The following is an 18,533-nucleotide window of genomic DNA, read 5'->3' as shown; positions in this document are numbered from 1 at the left end:
TCCTCTCCCCTCTCCCATCCCCTCCTGTCTCTCCCCTCCCCGCTCCCCTCTCCTCCCCAGTTTCTCTCTTGTTGCCCAGGCTGGAGTGCAATGGCATCATCTCTGTTCACTGCAACCTCCACTTCCCAGGTTCAAGTGATTTTTCTGCCTCAGCCTCCCCAGCAGCTGGGATTACAGGCTTGCACCACCATATCTGGCTAATTTTGTATTTTTAGTAGAGCCGGGGTTTCTGCATGTTGGTCAGGCTGGTCTCGAAATCCTGACCTCAGGCGATCTGCCCACCTCTCCCAAAGTGCTGGGATTAAAGGCGTGAGCCACCACACGCAGCCTGCATCCTCCACATTTTCTGGCCCAGTGGTTTTCACCCTTAGGATTAGGAACAATTGGAAGCTCATGAAATTAACTAAGTGGTTTTAAAAAATAAATGAAACAGAACAGAATAGAAAAAAATAAAATAGAAAATAATCAGAGTATTTACCTCATAGTAAAGCTAAGTATCATTTTATGAAACTCTCTCTTCCTCACCCCCCCAAAAAAGTCTGAAAACTGTCATCTGTTTCTGAAAATCCAGTAATAATTCCTTGATATCTGGAGAGATGATTGTCTCTAGCATTGTGTGTTTGAGGACAAAAGTCAGATCAAACTAGGAACTCCCAGGAAAAAGTTGAAATCACCAGGACCAAAGCCGTCTAAGTCCCAATATAATCCTAGCTGCCTATGGACTCCAACAGCCTCAGGAGAAAATGGAGGGACTGGAAGGGCATTTAGAACTTATTAACCAGAAGCTTGGATCTATGACTAGGAAATAAGAAGATAAAAGTCCTACAGACTATGTACAATCGACTGGTTCGCTTCTGAAATGGGAACATGCCGCATAGCCCACATGTTCTTGTTGTGCAAGTCAGGTTTAATATAGCAGTCTTTTTTTTTTATTACCTTCTATGAATTATCAAAATATCAGCCAATATTAAAATTTCTTACATATTTTGAATGCTTAAAAGTCTAGATACATTTAAATATTTCTTACATTCCTTAATTTTAAGCCCTGTTTTCTCTGTGTAAGAAACTGCATTTCTCTCCTAGTTATAAGAAATATTAGAGAAACTCAGCAGAGAAAAATATGAAGAAAATAAAATTATATAATAGACACTACCAGAAAGATTAGAAAATTTAGGGAAGTAAATGGAAGAAAAGTAAAATTTATCCATAATGCTCCAATCCAGCAATACTATTAGTGTTTTGCATGTTTCTTTCTGGTCTGTATGTGTATGTATGCTTGTGCATATGTGTGGATAATTTCAAATTTTTTCTATTATTAGTAACACTTTGACAAATAACCATATACATAAAACTTCACCTGATTATTGGGTAAAAGGAAATACCCATTTTAAAGACTCTTTTTATATATTGACAAATTGCTTTCCTGGAAGCTTATATAATTAACATGCTCATCAGTGGTGCCAGGAGTATAGAGTCTATTCCAACATATTCTCATCAACACTGCTTATAATTATCTGTCTGAATATTTGCTAGTATAATGGCAAAAAAATTTATCACATTGTTCTTTTACTTTTTGACCACTAAAGAAGTTGAATTTAAAAGTGTATTTGTTAGCCAATTTTATTTCTCTTGGGAATTGTTCGTTCATGTCCTTTGCCCCATTCCTCTTAGAGTATTAATGTCTTTTTATTAATCTTATATTGTCAATTAAGAAAGCGAGGATTTTGTCTCTTAACGTTCGGCCAGAACATATTTTTTAAGACTTGTGATAGTTTGTAATTTTAACACAGAAAAGCTAAATTTTTTCCAAGTCAAATCTATTTGACGTTTGTAGTTGTGTCCATGTTTTTATGTTAGAAATTCCTCTTTCGGGGCTGAGCGCGGCTGGCTGAAGCCTGTAATCCCAGCACTTTGGGGGAGGACCGAGATGGGTGCATCACGAGGGTCAGAGGATCGAGACCATCCGCTGGCTAACATGTGAAACCCCCCACTCTTACTAAAAAATACAAAAAAACTAGCTGGCATGGGCGGGGCCATGTGACAGTCGCAGCTACTCAGGGGCTGAATGCAGGGAGAATGTTGTGAACCCAAGGAGGCGGAGCTTGCGCAGTGACCGAGATCGCGCCACTGCACTCCACGCTGGACGAGCTGACAAAAAAAAAAAAAAAAAAAAAGAAAAAAAAAAGAGAAAAAGAAAGTCCCTCTTTCATTCTGTGACCAGATAGGCATTTATTCATATTCTTGTGTGATTTTCAGAAGAAAATGGTTTTATTTTTAATTTTGAAGGCTATGCTCCAGTTAGAGTTTTCCTTCGTGGATTTAGGTAAGGATCCAAGCTTGATTTCTTGCCATTTCCATAATTAACTCACTGATTTAGCTCCATTTAAAAAATAATTCTCTTTCATTCATGTAGAATACCAAATTCATTTGTTTCATCCTCTTTAATTGCTTTTTCTGTCACTATTTTGCTGTATTATTTAGATTACTGTAGCTTTATTATGTGTTTTGATATCTGTTTAGAACACTTTATTTATTTAAACCTTTTATTTTTATTTTATTCTCAAGATGGTGGATTAGAGGCTTTTGGCATGCCTTGGCCCCATGGAAATAGTAAGATGGTATATAAAGATCAACTCTCTGAGCTGTAATTCAGGAAGGAAAATGGGAGTCCACTGGAATCATGAAGGACAACCCTGGTGCCTGGGAGGAGAATGTGGGCAAACAGTCCCCATGATGGTGTTACAGCTGATATAAGTGGGTTAAGCCCCAGTAAGTGAGAGAGGCAGAGAGCCTGCCTTTGTGACTCACCTTTCCAGTTGGGATCTGAGTAACCCAAGCCGAGGGAGGGCACTTTGTCTCTTCCAAACCCCAGAGCTACCTTGGGAAGAGGCTTGGAGGTGCTGAGAGGGAAATAAACTGGGAAAAGCTGCAGGCATTTTCCCAGACCCATGACTAAGAGTGAGACACCATTTTCAATTGGGGTGCATACAAAGTCAGCCAGTTGTTGGGGACCCAGCAGCATGGTCATGCAGGCATCATTGTCTTGGGCCAGATATTGGAGCACTTGCTCTGGAGTGAGGAAGGGGCCTCCACAGCTAGAATTGTGAAAAGCACCTCAGTAGTAGGCACTTCAATTGTGCTCTCTGTCATCATAGGCCTGGCTGGGAGGAGAGCTGTTACAGCTGCAGTTTCTTCTAGGTGATGAGACATGCAGCCAGGGCCAGTTTGATGACCTGGAACCAGTCTGTGTGTGTCATTGCTCAGTGCCTCAGCCTGCTCCTCTGACATCATGGAACAGTGAAACTTTCTCTGCTTCACCCCTATACAGAACTCCAGGCATTTGGAGCACACATTTGCCTGGACTAGCAGCCTGAGCTTCCCATCCTTCCTGGGCATAGATTGAGGTACAGCAGGGCCCTCTCTGCTCTATTCCCAGATATATCTCCAGGTATTTGGATCACCCACTCACCCAAATCAGCAGTCTGACCCACCCAACCCTCCCTGTACAGAGATCCTGGTGCAATGTTGCTCTCTCTCATTCAAGTCCAGGCAGAGGGCATATGGAGCTCCTGCTTGCCTGGTTCAGCAGCCTGAGTCGCCCCAGCTTTCCTGGGCAGAGATACTGGTTCAGAGGGGATCACTGTACTCCACACCTAGGCAGATCTCCAGGCATTTGGGGCACCTATTTACATGAACTGGTAGTGCGAGCTGCCTCAACCTTCCTGCACAAAGATTGTGATGCAGCAGGGTCTTCTCCACTCTATGCCCAGTAGTCAGAACACTCACTCACCTGGATTTGCACTGTGTGCTTCCCCATCATTCCTGTGCAGAAATGGTGGTGAAGTGGGGCCTTCTTGGCTCTACACCCAGCCATATCTCCAGGCATTCAGAGCAACAAGTCCTCTGAATTACTGGCCTGAGCTGCCCGTCCTTCCTGTGCAGAGATTGTGGTGTAGTGGAGCCCTTTGCATTCCAAGTCCAGGCAGATCTCCAAACACTTGACGCACTAACTCTCCTGGATTAGGAATTTAGGCTGGCCCCCATGCCAGTGTAGAGAACTGGGGGCTAAGGGGGTTTCTCAGCTCCATGCTTAGGCATACCTCTGGGTACTTGGTGGATGCCCATCGAATTCTTGCTCAGCACTAATGTTGTGCCCACCTCAGAGAACCAGTAGGTGGGTCTGCTGGGTCTGGGCCTGCCCATCTTGATTTGTCACCTTGGGGCTCTGTAGGAAGCTCAGACCACTGTGCACTCTACAGATCAGACCACTGCCTGAGGCAACAGAGAGCTTTTCTCAGGAAACAAGGGTCAAGTATATATCTATCCACGTTGGCTTCAGTTGGCTCTTACCTATAAGCACCATCTATTGACCTGTAGGTCAAAACAAATGGCCCAATATAAACCTGCTGACAGGGTGCACAGGGCTATAGAAGCAAAGCCAAAAGATTCTACTTAACATTCTCTACAGTCACAACCCCTTGGGAGGGGAAAAGGGAATAAAAACAACTCAGTAGTATGGTAGGAAAAGAGAACGAGAAAAAAATCCTATCTGTATGAAAAGAATTACAAAAATTAGAGGTGCCAGTGTCTCCAGATGAGAAGGAGCCAGCAGAATAATTCTGGTATCACAAGAAATCTGAATGTCATGACACCAACAAAGGGTCACACTAGCTCTGCAGCAATGGTCAGTAATAAAAATGAAAACTCAGAAATGACAGGTAAAGAATTCAAAGCATGAATTGGAAGGAAGCTCAAAGAGACCCAGGACAAAGTTGGAAATCAACACAAGGAAACTTCTACAGCAACTCAGAAAATGAAAGAGAAAATAAACATCTTAAAAATAAATAAGAGCTTCTGGAATAAAAAAACTCACTTAAGGAATTTCAAAATACAATCAAAAGCTTTCCCAATGGACAAGACCAGGAAAAATAAGACCTAGAAGAATTAGAAAAACAAGAACAAACTAACTCAAACTAACTCCAAAGTTAGCAGAAGAAAATTAATAACTAAAATTAGAGCAGACATGAACAAAATTGACACCCCAAAATGCATATGAAGAATCAATGAAACCGAGAGTGGTTGTTTGAAAGGCTAAACAAGATTGATAGACTGCTAGCTAGATTAACAAAGAAAAAAAAGAGAAGATCAAAATGAGCATAATCCAAAATGACAAAGATGACATTCCCACAGAAATACAAAAGAGACGAGTGTAAATACCCCTATGCACACACACTAGAAAATCTAGAGGAAATGGATAAATAACTAGAAATACACAACCTCTGAGGACTGAATCAACAAAAAATGGAAACACTGAACAGATCAATATTAAGTTCTGAAACTGAATCAGTCATAAAAATCCCTACCAATAAAAAAAAAACAAAACGTGGACCAAGTAGACATACAGCTGAATTCTACCAGATCTACAGAGATGAGCTGGTACTAATCCTACTGAAACTTCAAAAAAGTCAAGGAGGGTCTCCTCTCTAACACATTCTGTTAAGTCTGCATCCCTCTGATATCAGAATCTGGCAAAGACACGACAACAAACTACAGGTCAGTATCCTTGATGAATACTGATGCAAAAATTCTCAACAAAACATTAACAAATTAAATTCATCACCACAGCAAAAAGATTATGATCAATAGGCTATATCCCTGGGATGCAAGTTGGTTTAACGTAAGCAAATCAATAAATGTGACTCCCCATATGAACAGAATTAAAAACAGAAACCATATGATCATCTCAATAGATACAGACAGCTTTTGATAAAATTCAACATGCCTTCATGGTAAAAATCCTCAACAAACTAGGCATCAAAGGGATGTACCTCAAAATAATAAGTGCCATCTATGACAAATCCACAGCCTTCAGGATACTGAATGGGAAAAAGCTGGAGGCCTTCCCCTTGAGAACTGGAACAAGACAAGGACACCCATTCTCAACACTCCTATTCAAAATAGTACTGGAAGTCCTAGCCAGAGCAATGAGATAAGAAAAATAAAAGGCATCCAAATAGGGAAAGAAGTCAAATTATTTCTCTTCACTGACAATATGATTCTATGCACAGAAAACACTAAAAACTTCACCAAATGCCTCTGAAACTGATAAATGACTTTGCTAGTGTTTCAAGGTATAAAATCAATGTACAAAAATAAGTAGCATTTCTATAAACAAATAACATTCAAGCTGAGGTGAAATCAAGAACAAAATCCCATTTACAGTAGCTAAAAAAAAAAAAAAAAAAAAAAATGCCCAGGAATACCCCTAACCAAGGAGGTGAAAGATATTTACAAGGAGAATTATAAAACACTACTTAAATAAATCAGAGATTACAGAAATAGAAAAGCATTCCATGACCATGGATTTAAAGAATCAATATCATTTAAATGGCTGTACTGCCCAAAGCAATCTGCAGATTCAATGTTATTCCTATCAAACTACCAATGTCATTTTTCATAGAATTAGAAAAGTTTATTCTAAAATTCCTATGGAACCATAAAAGAGCCTGAATAACCAAAGTAATCTTAAGTACAAAGAACAAACGTGGAGGCATCACAGTACCCAACTTCAAACTATATTTTAAGGTTACAGTAACCCAAAACGCATGGTGCTGGCACAAAAACAGACACATAGACCAGTGGAACATAATAGAGAACCCAGAAATAAAGCCACTACAGCTATTAGAACTTCAACAAAGTCAACAAAAATAAGTGATGGGGGAAGGACTCTCTATTCAATAAATGGTGCTGGGATAGTTGGCTAGCCATATGCAGAAGAATGAAACTGGACCCCTATCCCTCACTATATACAAAACTAATTCAAGATAGATTAAATATTTAAGTATAAGATCTCAAACTATAAGAATCCTAGAAGAAAACTGGGAAATACCATTCTGGATATTGGTTTTGACAAAGAGTTTATGATTAAGTTTTCAAAAGCAATTGCAACAAAAACAAAAACTGACAAGTGGGACCTAATTAAAGTGCTTCTGCACAGCAAAATAAACTATCAACAGAGTAAACAGCCCACAGAATGGTCAAAAATATTCGCAAATTATGCATTCAATAAAGATCTAATATCCAGAGTCTATAAACAACTCAATAAGCAAAAAAAAAAAAAAAAAAAAAAAAAAAAAAAAAAAAAAAAAAAAATCCCCATTAAAAAGAAGGCAACCCATCAGTGGTAGACTGGATAAAGAAAATGTGATACATATATGCCATGGAATACTATGTGACATAAAAAAGAATGAGATAATATCCTTTGCAGTAACATGGATAGAGCTGGAGACCATTATCCTAAGCAAACTAATCCAAGAACAGAAAACCAAGTAGCGTATGTTCTGACTTATAAGTGGGAGCTAAACAATGAGAACACAGGGACACAAAGAGCGAAGTAACAAACACTGGGGCCTAACTTAAGGTGGAAGGTGGGAGGAGGGAGATGATAAAAAAATACCTATCATATACTATACTTATTACCCGAGGGGGCTAAGTAGTCGTCTGTACACCAATCTCTGTAACATGCAGTTTACCTATGTAACAATCCTGCACATGTACTCCTAAACCTAAAATAAAAGTTTAAAAAAGTGGGTAAAGGACATGAACAGATACTTTTCAAAAGAATATATACAAGCAGCCAACAAACATGAAAAAAAAAATGCCCCACATCACTAATCCTGAGAGAAATGCAAATCAAAACCACAGTGAGATACCATCTCATACCAGTCAGAATGGCTTTTATTAAAAAGTCATGGCCAGGCTTGGTGGCTCATGCCTGCAATCCCAGCACCTTGGGAGGCTGAAGCAAGTGAATCACCTGAGGTCAAGAGTTCGAGACCAGCCTGGCCAACATGGTGAAACCCCATCTCTACTAAAAATACAAAAATTAGCTGGGTGTGGTGGCACATGCCTGTAGTCCCAGCTACTTGGGAGGCTGAGGCAGGAGAATCGCTTGAACCTAGAAGGTTGCAGTGAGCCAAGATCACGCCATTGCACTCCAGCCTGGGCAATAGAGCAAGACTGTCTCAAACAAACAAACAAAAAACCAAAAAGTCAAAAAACAACAAATACAAGGGAACACTTATACACTGTTGGTGGGAATGTAAATTGGTTCAGCCATTGTATGTAAAGCAGTTTGGAGATTTCTCAAAGAACTTAAAACAGAACTACCATTTGACCCAGCAATCCCATTGCTGGCTATACACCCAAAGGAAAATAATTATTCTACAAAATAGATATGTGCACAGGTATGTTCCTTAAAGCACTACACACAATAGCAAAGACATGGAATCAACCTAGGTGCCCATCAACAGTGGACTGGATAAAGGAAGTGTGATACATATGCACCATAGAAAACAACACAGTCATTAAAAAATAATGAAATCATGTCCTTTGCAGCAACATCGATGCAGCTATATAGACCATCAATCTGAGCAATTTAATACAGGAAGAGAAAAGCAAATACTGCATGTTCTCATGTATAAATGTGAACTAAGCATTGGATACATATGGACATAAAGAAGAGAAAAATAGACACTCAGGACTACTAGAGGGGAAATAAGAGGAGTGGGACAAGGGCTGAAACACCACATATTGGGTACAATGCTCACTACCTGGGTGATGGAATCATTTGTACCCCAAACCTTATCATCACACAATATACCCATGTAAAAAACCTGCACCCATATTCCTGAATAAATAAAAGTTGAAATTATAAAAAATTGAAAAAATAAACTACCAGATTAAACATACCTGTTTTATACAGAAAAATGTTTTTCTAAGTTTTAGGAAAATCTATACATCTAGTTTAATATGGAAAATGGAGGAAAACATTTTGCAATGAAAAGGTATATCTTTATTATATAGCGTTCTTATATGTGAGAAAGATAATCACAAACACCCCAATAGAAAAAGGGCAAAGATGCAATTTACAAGGTAACACAACACATTATAGATATTATATTTTGAGGAAATTATGACTATAATTCACCTACATATTCTTTGACTTCTTTCATAATTTCTTATTAAATATTTAAATATTTAATTTATCATTTTAGTGTTGTGTAAAATATGATGTAGGAAACCAGTTATGTTTTTCTAAGTGATTAGCCTTTTGTTTTTATTGACTAATTAAGTTATACTGGTTCATACTGCCTTTACAACATATTAAGTGAAGGATACCTCTAAAATTCCACTTTCTTCCTAACAGTAAGATTAGGGAAATTAGAGCTGGGTAGAATTTCAGATACCAACTAGTCCAACTCCATTATTTTAGAGAAATAGAAGATATAGAAATAGAAGCTAGGTTAGGTTAAATAATTCAACTATGGCTATTCAGCTATTTACTGATAGAGTTAGAAATTGTAATCAGCAACTTATTTTTTTTTACTTAGTAAGAATATGGCTATCCATTTAATCTTTTGCTAAATCTAAGATAAGAAAGCTGGTAAGTGTAAAGATAAGATAAAAATGAATCAAACATCAGACAAAGATGCTTTGAACAACTTTTGTGGGGTTTCTAAGAGCCACCTCTATTAATTTAGTCCCAATTTTATTTGTAAAATTTTACTAAAATGGAGGTTTCCAATAATTTTTTTCTATCAAATATATTCCCTTGCCCTGTTTTGTACACGAGACACAGTAATATGTTGAGCTTTTAGATGAGCAGATCTATGTAGCAGAGAAAATGTGCTCTAGAGACCTATGAAAAAATTATAAGATCTCGCCAAGTCTTTGTGAATTCTAACATCAGAATCAGACTAAAACTCTTCTGAAATTTGAGTTGTGCTTAGTGTTTATGAAATGCAAACTGAAGTTTCATAAAACAAACCGGTCATTGGAAAACCTAACACAAAGTCCAAAATTTCTCAGATAATCTATTGGTATGGATTTGAGTATCAGAGGAAAAGTTAAATGATTAATTTTAATTCCATATAAACAGAATTGAGAATTCTAGATAAGACAATATTTGGCTAACAATATCTTTTGTAGTCTCTCTCAATTTCCCTTTAAAATATTTACAAGACAGAGGAAAAACAGAAACACAAAGCAATGCCAGACTTGATGGATATAGCTTATAAAATCTGCATTAAATATCTGTAATCATAACATAAATAGTACTTAAGTTAGGGTCTCCCTATATTCTCTCTTCCTCTTAACCAAAAAAGGGGAAAGCACATCCTTCTTTTGGAAAAGAAGATGGTTCATGTTCATCGATCCAGGTGTCATCAAACAGAAAATTAGATAGGTATCTTTTACTGTGAGACATATTCTCTGTAATCAGTGGCATGAGAACTGTTTTAACCCTTGTATTTCAACCCATATTCCACACAGAAGAAGAATCAAAGACATAGTTGCTTATTTGATGAGTTGATCAACTGGAATCTATTGATCCTCATCACTGTCTCTCAACCCCCTCATGTTTTCACTTCTCCCCTTACCTACTTTAAATTACATCATCAATCTTTATAATTGCTCATTTGTACTTTTGTTCTACTTTATTGTCTGGAAAACCTCCAACCTTGATTAAACATACTGACACTACACCTGTCTTGTACACCTGAAAGTTGATGGAGAAAATCACTCAACTAGACTGACATGAATTAACTTAAATTCCTCCCACTAACTAGAGAGCCCTTCATGGTGTCTGCAAATATTGCCACATGTCCATAGTTTGTTCACACTCCTACTTTCCTACCAACTATTTCTCCTCCCCACCCCAAAATATATCACGTTTCTGCTTATGTTCTTCTCTAGCCACAATTCTATTTCTCTTGTTCTCTTAAAGCTTCAAGACTCCTGGAAGTGCTTGTCTATGTGTCTCCAAGTTGTCTCCTCTCATTTCCTCTCAGAGCACTGCCATCACCTCAAGCACTCCACCACAATTTGTCTTTGACCTTTACATTGCTAAATCTAAAGAATTTTTTTTTCCTTTTCTTGTTTGAACTATAAAGAGCATTTCACACAGTCTATCCCACCCTTCTTCTAGAAATTTTTCTTCACTTGACCTAAAAAGCGTCAGACTCTCTGGTCCTCATCCGGTATCCCAGGAGTATAAGCATAGTTCAATAAGGGCATGACAAGGTCACTTCTGCTATTTTCTATTGTCTCGGAAATTCTAGGCAGTAAAATATAATAAATTAGAGGCAAATATATATACATGGAGACAACAAAATTATTATAAAGTATGGAGAATTATTTTCCTAGGAAATTTCAAGAGAATCAGTAAGAAAACCCATGAAAACCAGTAAGAGTTCAGAAAGGTGGCCAAATGAATAATAAATATATAAAAATCAATAGCTTTTCTGTATTCCAGCAACGACTACTTTAAAATATATTGAAAAGAGATACATAATAGTAACAAAATTGTAGTTTCTAAAATTTCAAAACAAAATCTAGAGTTTCTAAATGAAAAGAACTGCAAAAGGTAACTAAGAACATGAAGGATGACTCAACAAAATCAAAAGACATAAATGCAAGAATCTTAAAGTGGAAAGTGAATAGCTTATGGAAATGTTGGAGACTGCCTCTGTAACCCTCATTACCAAAATAGATACTGTGGTCCTGAATTAGAACTCTAAGTATCATAGAGATGTCAATCTTGACAGATTAATCTACATGTTTAATAAAATTCTAATTGAAATCTTAATATGACATTTTCTATGGTGTCAATGTTGTTCTCAAGTTCACCAAGAAGACTTTACAAGCAGGACAGGAGAGAATCATTGCAAAAACTAGGGAAATCCAAATGAAGTCCGATGTTTAGTTAACAATGTGCCAACTTTAATTTCTTCATTTTGATAATTGTCCAATGGTTATGAAAGGTGTTAATATTAAGGGAGGCTGAGTGAAAGGCTGAGTGAAAGGCACTCTCTGTATTATCTTTGTAAACCTTTTGTAGATCTAAATTTCCTTCAAAATAAAAGGTTATTTGTTTTTCGTGATTTTAACTCTTATTTTACATTCAGGGGGTACATATGTAGGTTTGTTGCATGGGTATATTGTGTGATGCTGGGGTTTGGGATACGAGTCATTCTGTAACCCAGACAATGAGCATAGTACCCAAAAGTATCCTCCACCCTATACTGGTCCCCATTGTTTATTTTTGCCGCTGTTATATTCGTGAGTAACCAGTATTTAGCTCCCACTTGTAAGTAAAAACATACAGTATTTCATTTACTGTTTTTGCTTTAATTGGTTTTGGATAATGGCTTCCAGCTGCATCATTGTTGCTACAAAGGACATGATTTTCTTCTTTTGTATGGCTGTGTAGTATTCCTTGGTGGATATGTATTACATTTTCTTTATCCAATCCACCATTGATGGGCATCTAGGCTGATTCCATGTCTTTGCTATTATGAGTAGTGCTGCAAGAAACATATGTGTACACATGTCTTTTTTTTGTAGAATGATTTATTTTGTTTTGGGTATTTAGCTAATAATGGCATTACTGGTTTGAATGGTAGTCCTGTGTTAAGTTTTTTGAGAAATCTCCAAATTGCTTTACACAATGGCTGAACTCATTTACATTCCCACCAACATTTTATATGCATTCTCTTTTCTCTGAAGCCTTGCCAGTATCTGTTGTTTTTTGACTCTTTTAATAATAGCCATTCTGACTCGTATGAGATGGTATCTCATTGTGATTTTGATTTGCATTTCTCTGATAATTAGTGATGTGGAGAATTTTTTCATACTTTTTTTTGGATGCTTGTATGTCTTCTTTTGAGAAGTGTTTGTTCAAGTCCTTTGTCCATTTTAAAATAGGGTTATTTATTTTTTGCTTATTGATTTATTTAAATTCCTTGTAGATTCTGGATTTTCGACCTTTGTTGGATGCATAGTTTGCAAATAATTTTCCCATTCTGTAGATTGTTTGTTTACTCTGTTGACAGTTTCTTTTGCTGTGTAAAAGCTCTTTAGTTTAATTAGTTCTCATTTGTCAATTTTTTGTTTTTTGTTGCAATTGCTTTTGAGGATATGCTCATAAATTCTTTGTTAAAGCCGATGTCAAGAATGGTGTTTCCCAGATGTGTGAGTCTGTTCTTATGCTGCTAATAAAGACATACCTGTGACTGAGTAATTTATAAAGGAAAGAGGTTTAATTGACTCACAGTTCAGTATGGCTGGGGAGGTCTCAGGAAACTTACAATCATGGTGGAAGGAGAAGCAAACATCCTTCTTCACATGGCAGCAGCAAGGAAAATTAATGAGCAAAAGGGGGAAAAGCCCCTTATAAAACCATCAGATCTCATGAGCACTCACTATCATGAGAACAGCAGCATGGGCGTGACCACCTCTGTGATTCAATTACCTCCCACCAGGTCTCTCCCATGACATGTGGAGTTTTGGGAACTAAAAATCAAGATGAGATTTGGGTGGGGACACAGCCAAACCCATATCACTAGGTTTTCTTCTAGAATTTTTGTAGTTTGAAGTTTTGCATTTAACTCTTTAATCCATCTTGAGTTAATTTTTGTGTATGGTACAAGGTAGGTGTCCAGTTTCATTCTTCTGCATAGGACTAGCCAGCTATCCCAGCACCATTTATTGAATAGGGAGTCCTTACCCCATTGCTCACTTTTGTCAACTTATGTCAAAGATCAGATGGCCATAATTGTGTGGCTTTATTTCTTGGTTCTCTATACTGTTCCATTGGTCTATGTGTCTGTTTTTGTACCAGTATCATGCTGTTTTAGTTGCTGAAGCCTTATAGTAGACTTTGAATTGGGTAATGTGATGCCTCTTGCTTTGTTCTTTTTACTTAGGATTGCTTTGGCTATGTAGGCTCTTCATGGTTCCATATGAATTTTAGAATAAAATTTTGTAATTCTACAAAAATAATGTTAGTAGTTTGATAATAATGGTGTTTAATCTGTAGATTGCTCTGGGGCAGTATGGCTGTTTGTATAAGTCTGTTTTTGCATTACTATACAGGAATACCTGAGACTGAGTAATTTATAAAGAAAAGAGGCTGATAGTTCTGCATGCTGTACAAAAAGCATGGTACCAATATCTGCTTTTGGTGAGGGCCTCAGGAAGCTTACAATTATGGCAAAAGGTAAATGGGGAGCAATGTAGTCACATAGTAAGAGCAAAGCAAGAGGTTGTAGGGAGGTGCCATACTCTTAAACAACCAGGTCTCACATTAACTATCAGAGTGAGAACTCACTCATAACCAAGGGATGGTGCTAAGTCAATCTTGAGGGATTCACCTCTATGACCCAAACACCTCCTACTAGGCCCTACCTCCAACATTGGGGATCACATTTCAACATAATTAGATTTGGAAGGCACAGATATCCAAATCACATCTTTTCAGTCTGGCCACAAAATGTCATGTTCTTCTCACAATGCAAAATAAAATCATACTTTTTTTTTTTTTTGTAACTGAGTCTTGCTCTGTCACCCAGGCTGGAGTGCAGTGGCATGATCTCAGTTCACTGCAACCTCTGCCTCCTGGGTTCAAGCGATTCTCCTGCCTCGGCCTCCCGAGTAGCTGAGATTACAGGTGCTGACCATCACACCTAGCTAATTTTTGTATTTTTGTAGCAACGAGGTTTCACCATGTTGTCCAGGCTGGTCTCAAACTCCTGACCTCGGGTGATCCACTTGCCTCAGCATCCCAAAGTGCTGGGATTACAGACATGATCCACTGCGCCTGGCCCAATCATCCCTTCTTTTAATCCTCCAAAATCTTAACTTGTTCCAACATCAAGTTCAAAGTCTCATTTGGGACTCAAGTTATTTCCACCTATGAGCCTGTAAAATAAAAAACAAGTTATGTAACTTTCAAGATACAATGTTAGTACACATATTGGGTAAACATTCCTGTTCAAAAAGGGAGAAATCAGCCAAAAGAAAGGGGCTACAAGCCTCATGGAAGCCTGAAACCTAGCAATCTTAAAACTCCCAAATAATCCTTGACTCTGTGTTCCACATCCGTGGCACACTGGTGCAACCAGTGAGGTCTCAAGGCCTTCGGCAGCTCCACCCCTGTGACTTTGCATCATTCGGCCTCCATGGCTGCTTACACAGGTTGGAGTTGTGTGCCAGTGGTGTTTCTGGTACAGGGCATAGGCTGCTGGTGGACTGACTATTCACAGCTATAGAGGGCAGTGGTTCCATTCCCACAGCTCCACTACACAGTGCTACAGTGGGGAGTCTGCATTGGGACTCCAACCCCACATTTCCCCTTGTCATTGCCCTAATATAATTTCTCTATGTGGGCTTTGCCCCGTGATACATCCTCTGAAATATAGGGGGGAAGCTGCCAAGTCTCCTTCACTCTTGCATTCTGTGTTCCTGCAGGCTTTAATATCACCTGGATGCCACCAAGCCTTACCACTTGTGCCCTTTGAAGTGGTGGCCAGAGCTGTACTTGGGCCCCTTTGTGCTGTGACGAGCTGGAGAGGCTGGGATGCAGGAAGCAGTGTCCTGAAGCTGTGCCGGGCAATGGAGCCATGGACCTGGCCCCCCAAATTATTCTTTCTTTCCAGGCCTCTGGGCCTGTGATAAGAGGCTGTCTCTAAGATCTCTGAAATATCTTTGAGGCCTTTTTCCCATTGTCTTGGATACTAGCATTTGACTGACTCCCTTTTAGTCATGCTAATGTCTTTAGCAAGTGGTTTCAGTCCAGCCTGCTTGGATTCTTTATATACCACAGGACCAGGCTGCAAGTGTTCCAAATGTTTACATTCTGCTTCCCTTTTAAATATTAGTTCCAACTTTAAGTCACTTATTTGTCCTTATATCTGATTTAGGATGTTAGAAGCAACTAAGTCATCTTTTGAATGCTTTACTGCTTAGAGATGTCTTCTGCCAGATACCCTAGCTCATCAATCTTAAGTTCAAACTTCCACGGATTCCCAGAGCATGGACACAATGCAGCCAAGTTCTTTGCTAGGGAGTAACATGGGTGACGTTTGTTCCAGTTCCCAAAAGGTTTCTTATTTCCATCTGAGACCTCAACAACCTGGACTTTATGGTCTATATCTCTATCAGCATTTGGTCACAACCACTTAACAAGTTGCTAAGAAGTTCCAAACTTTCCCTAATCTTCCTTTCTTCTTCTGAGCCCTTCAGATGTTTCCAGCTTCAGCTCATTACCCAGTTCAAACTGCTTCCACATCTTTGGATATGTTCATAGCAATATCCCACTCCTGGTTACTAATTTTCTGTGTTAGTCCATTTTTGCCTTGCTACAAAGGAATACCTGAGACTGAATTATAAACCAGGAGGTTTATTTGGCTCACAGTTCTGCTTGCTGTACAGGAAGTGTGGTGTCAGTATCTCCTTCTGAGGGCCCCAGGAAGCTTACCACCATGGTAGAAGGTGAAAGGAGACCTGGTGCATTACATGGTAAGAGTGGGAGCAAGAGAGTGAGGTGGGGAGGTGCCACGTTCTTTTAAACAACTAGATCTCATGTGAACTAGCAGAATGAGAACTCACTCACCACCAAGAGGATGGCCCTAAGCCATTCATGAGCGATCAGCTCCCATTAGGCCCCACCTTCAACATTGGGGATCACATTTCAACATGACATATGGAGGGAACACACATCCAAACTATATCACCATTTTAATCATATCGGTTCTTCCAATCTATGAACATGAAATGCTTTTCCACTTGTTTGTGTCATCTCTGATTTCTTTCAGCAGTGTTTTACAGTTCTCCTTGTAGAGATCTTTCACCTCTACAAGGAATGTAAAATAAAGGTATTTTAAAAGAAAGATATTTTAATTTTTGTGGCTATTGTAAATGGGATTTTGTTCTTAATCTGGATCTCAGCTTGAACATTATTGGTGTGTAGAAATGCTACCTCTTTTTGTACATTGATTTTATATCTTGAAACTTTACTAACATTTTTCAGTTCAAGGAGGCTTTTGGCAGAGTCTTTAGGGTTTTGTAGGTATAGAGTCACATATTCAGTAAAGAGAGATAGTTTGACTTCTTCTTTCCCTATTTGGATGCCTTTTATTTTTTCTCTTGTCTCATTGCACTGGCTTAAACATCCAGTACTATTTTGAATAGGAATGGTGGGAGTGGGCATCCTTGTCTTGTTCCAGTTCCCAAGGGTAATGCTTCCAGCTTTTTCCCATTCAGTATGATGTTGGCTGTGGATTCATCACAGATAACGTTTATTATTTTGAGGTATGTTCCTTCGGTACCTAGTTTGTTGAGGGTTTTTATCACGAAGGCATGTTGAATTTTATTGAAAGCTTTCTCTGCATTAATTGAGATGATCATATGATTATTGTTTTTAATTCTGCTTATCTGGTGAATCACGTTTATTGATTTGCATATGCTAAACCAACTTTGCATCCCAGGGAAAAAGCCTACTTGATTGTGGTGAATTATCTTTTTGATGTGCTGCTGGATTTGGTTTGTTAGTATTTTACTGAGGATTTTTGCATCATTGTTCATCAGGATATTGGTCTGTACTTTGTTGTTGTTGTTCTGTCTTTTTCATGTTTTGGTATCAGGGTAATGCTGGCTTCATAGAATGAGTTAGAGAGGAGTCTCTCCTCCTTGATGTCTCTGAATAGTTTCAGTAGGATTAGTACCAGCTTGTCTCTGTATATCTAATATAATTCAACTGTGAGTCCACCTGGTCTTGGGCTTTTCTTGGTTGGTAGGCTTTTTTATGACTGGTTCAATTTAAGAACTTAATATTGGTCTGTTTAGGGTTTCAATTTCTTCTTAATTCAGTCTTAAGAGATTGTGTGTCTTCAGGAACTTACTCATTTTCTCCATATTTTCTAGTGTGTGTGCCTAGGGGTATTCATAATAGTCTCCGAGGAACGTTTACATTTCTGTGGGATTAGTTGTAATGTTACCATTGTCATTTCTGATGGTGCTCATTTGGATCTTCTCTCTTTTGTTCTTTGTTAATCAGTGGTCTATCCATCCTGTTTATCCTTTCAAAGAATCAACTTTTGGTTTTGTTGAATCTTTGTATGGACTTCTGAGTCTCAGTTCTGTTCAATTCTGCTCCAATTTTCATTATCTATTTTCTTTTGCTAGCTTTGGGTTTTTTTATTATTATACTTTAAGTTCCAGGGTACATGTTCAGAATGTGCAGGTTTGTTACATAGGTATGCATGCGTGCACCATGATGGTTTGCTGCATCCATCAGCCCCTCATCTACATTAGGTATTTCTCCTAGTGCTATCCGTACCCTAGCCCTCCAACCCCTGACAGGCCCCGGGTGTGATGTTCCCCTTCCCATGTCCATGTGATCTCATTGTTAAATTCTCACCTATGAGTGAGAACATGCGGTGTTTGGTTTTCTTGTTCTTCTTAGTTTGCTGATAATGATGGTTTCCAGCTTCATCCATGTCCCTGCAAAGGACATGAACTCATCCTTTTTTATGGCTGTGTAGTATTCCATGGTGTATATGTGCCACATTTTCTTTATCCAGTCTATCATTGATGGGCATTTGGGTTGGTTCCAAGTCTTTGCTATTGTGAACAGTGCAGAAAGAAACATACACGTGCATGTGTTTTTATAGTAGAATGATTTATAATCCTTT

Source organism: Rhinopithecus bieti, unplaced genomic scaffold (genome assembly GCF_001698545.2).
Source record: "Rhinopithecus bieti isolate Rb0 unplaced genomic scaffold, ASM169854v2 scaffold_58058, whole genome shotgun sequence".
NCBI classification, from domain to species: Eukaryota; Metazoa; Chordata; class Mammalia; order Primates; family Cercopithecidae; genus Rhinopithecus; species Rhinopithecus bieti.
The sequence above is the reverse complement of the archived record's forward strand: the minus strand, read 5'-3'. Positions refer to the sequence as shown.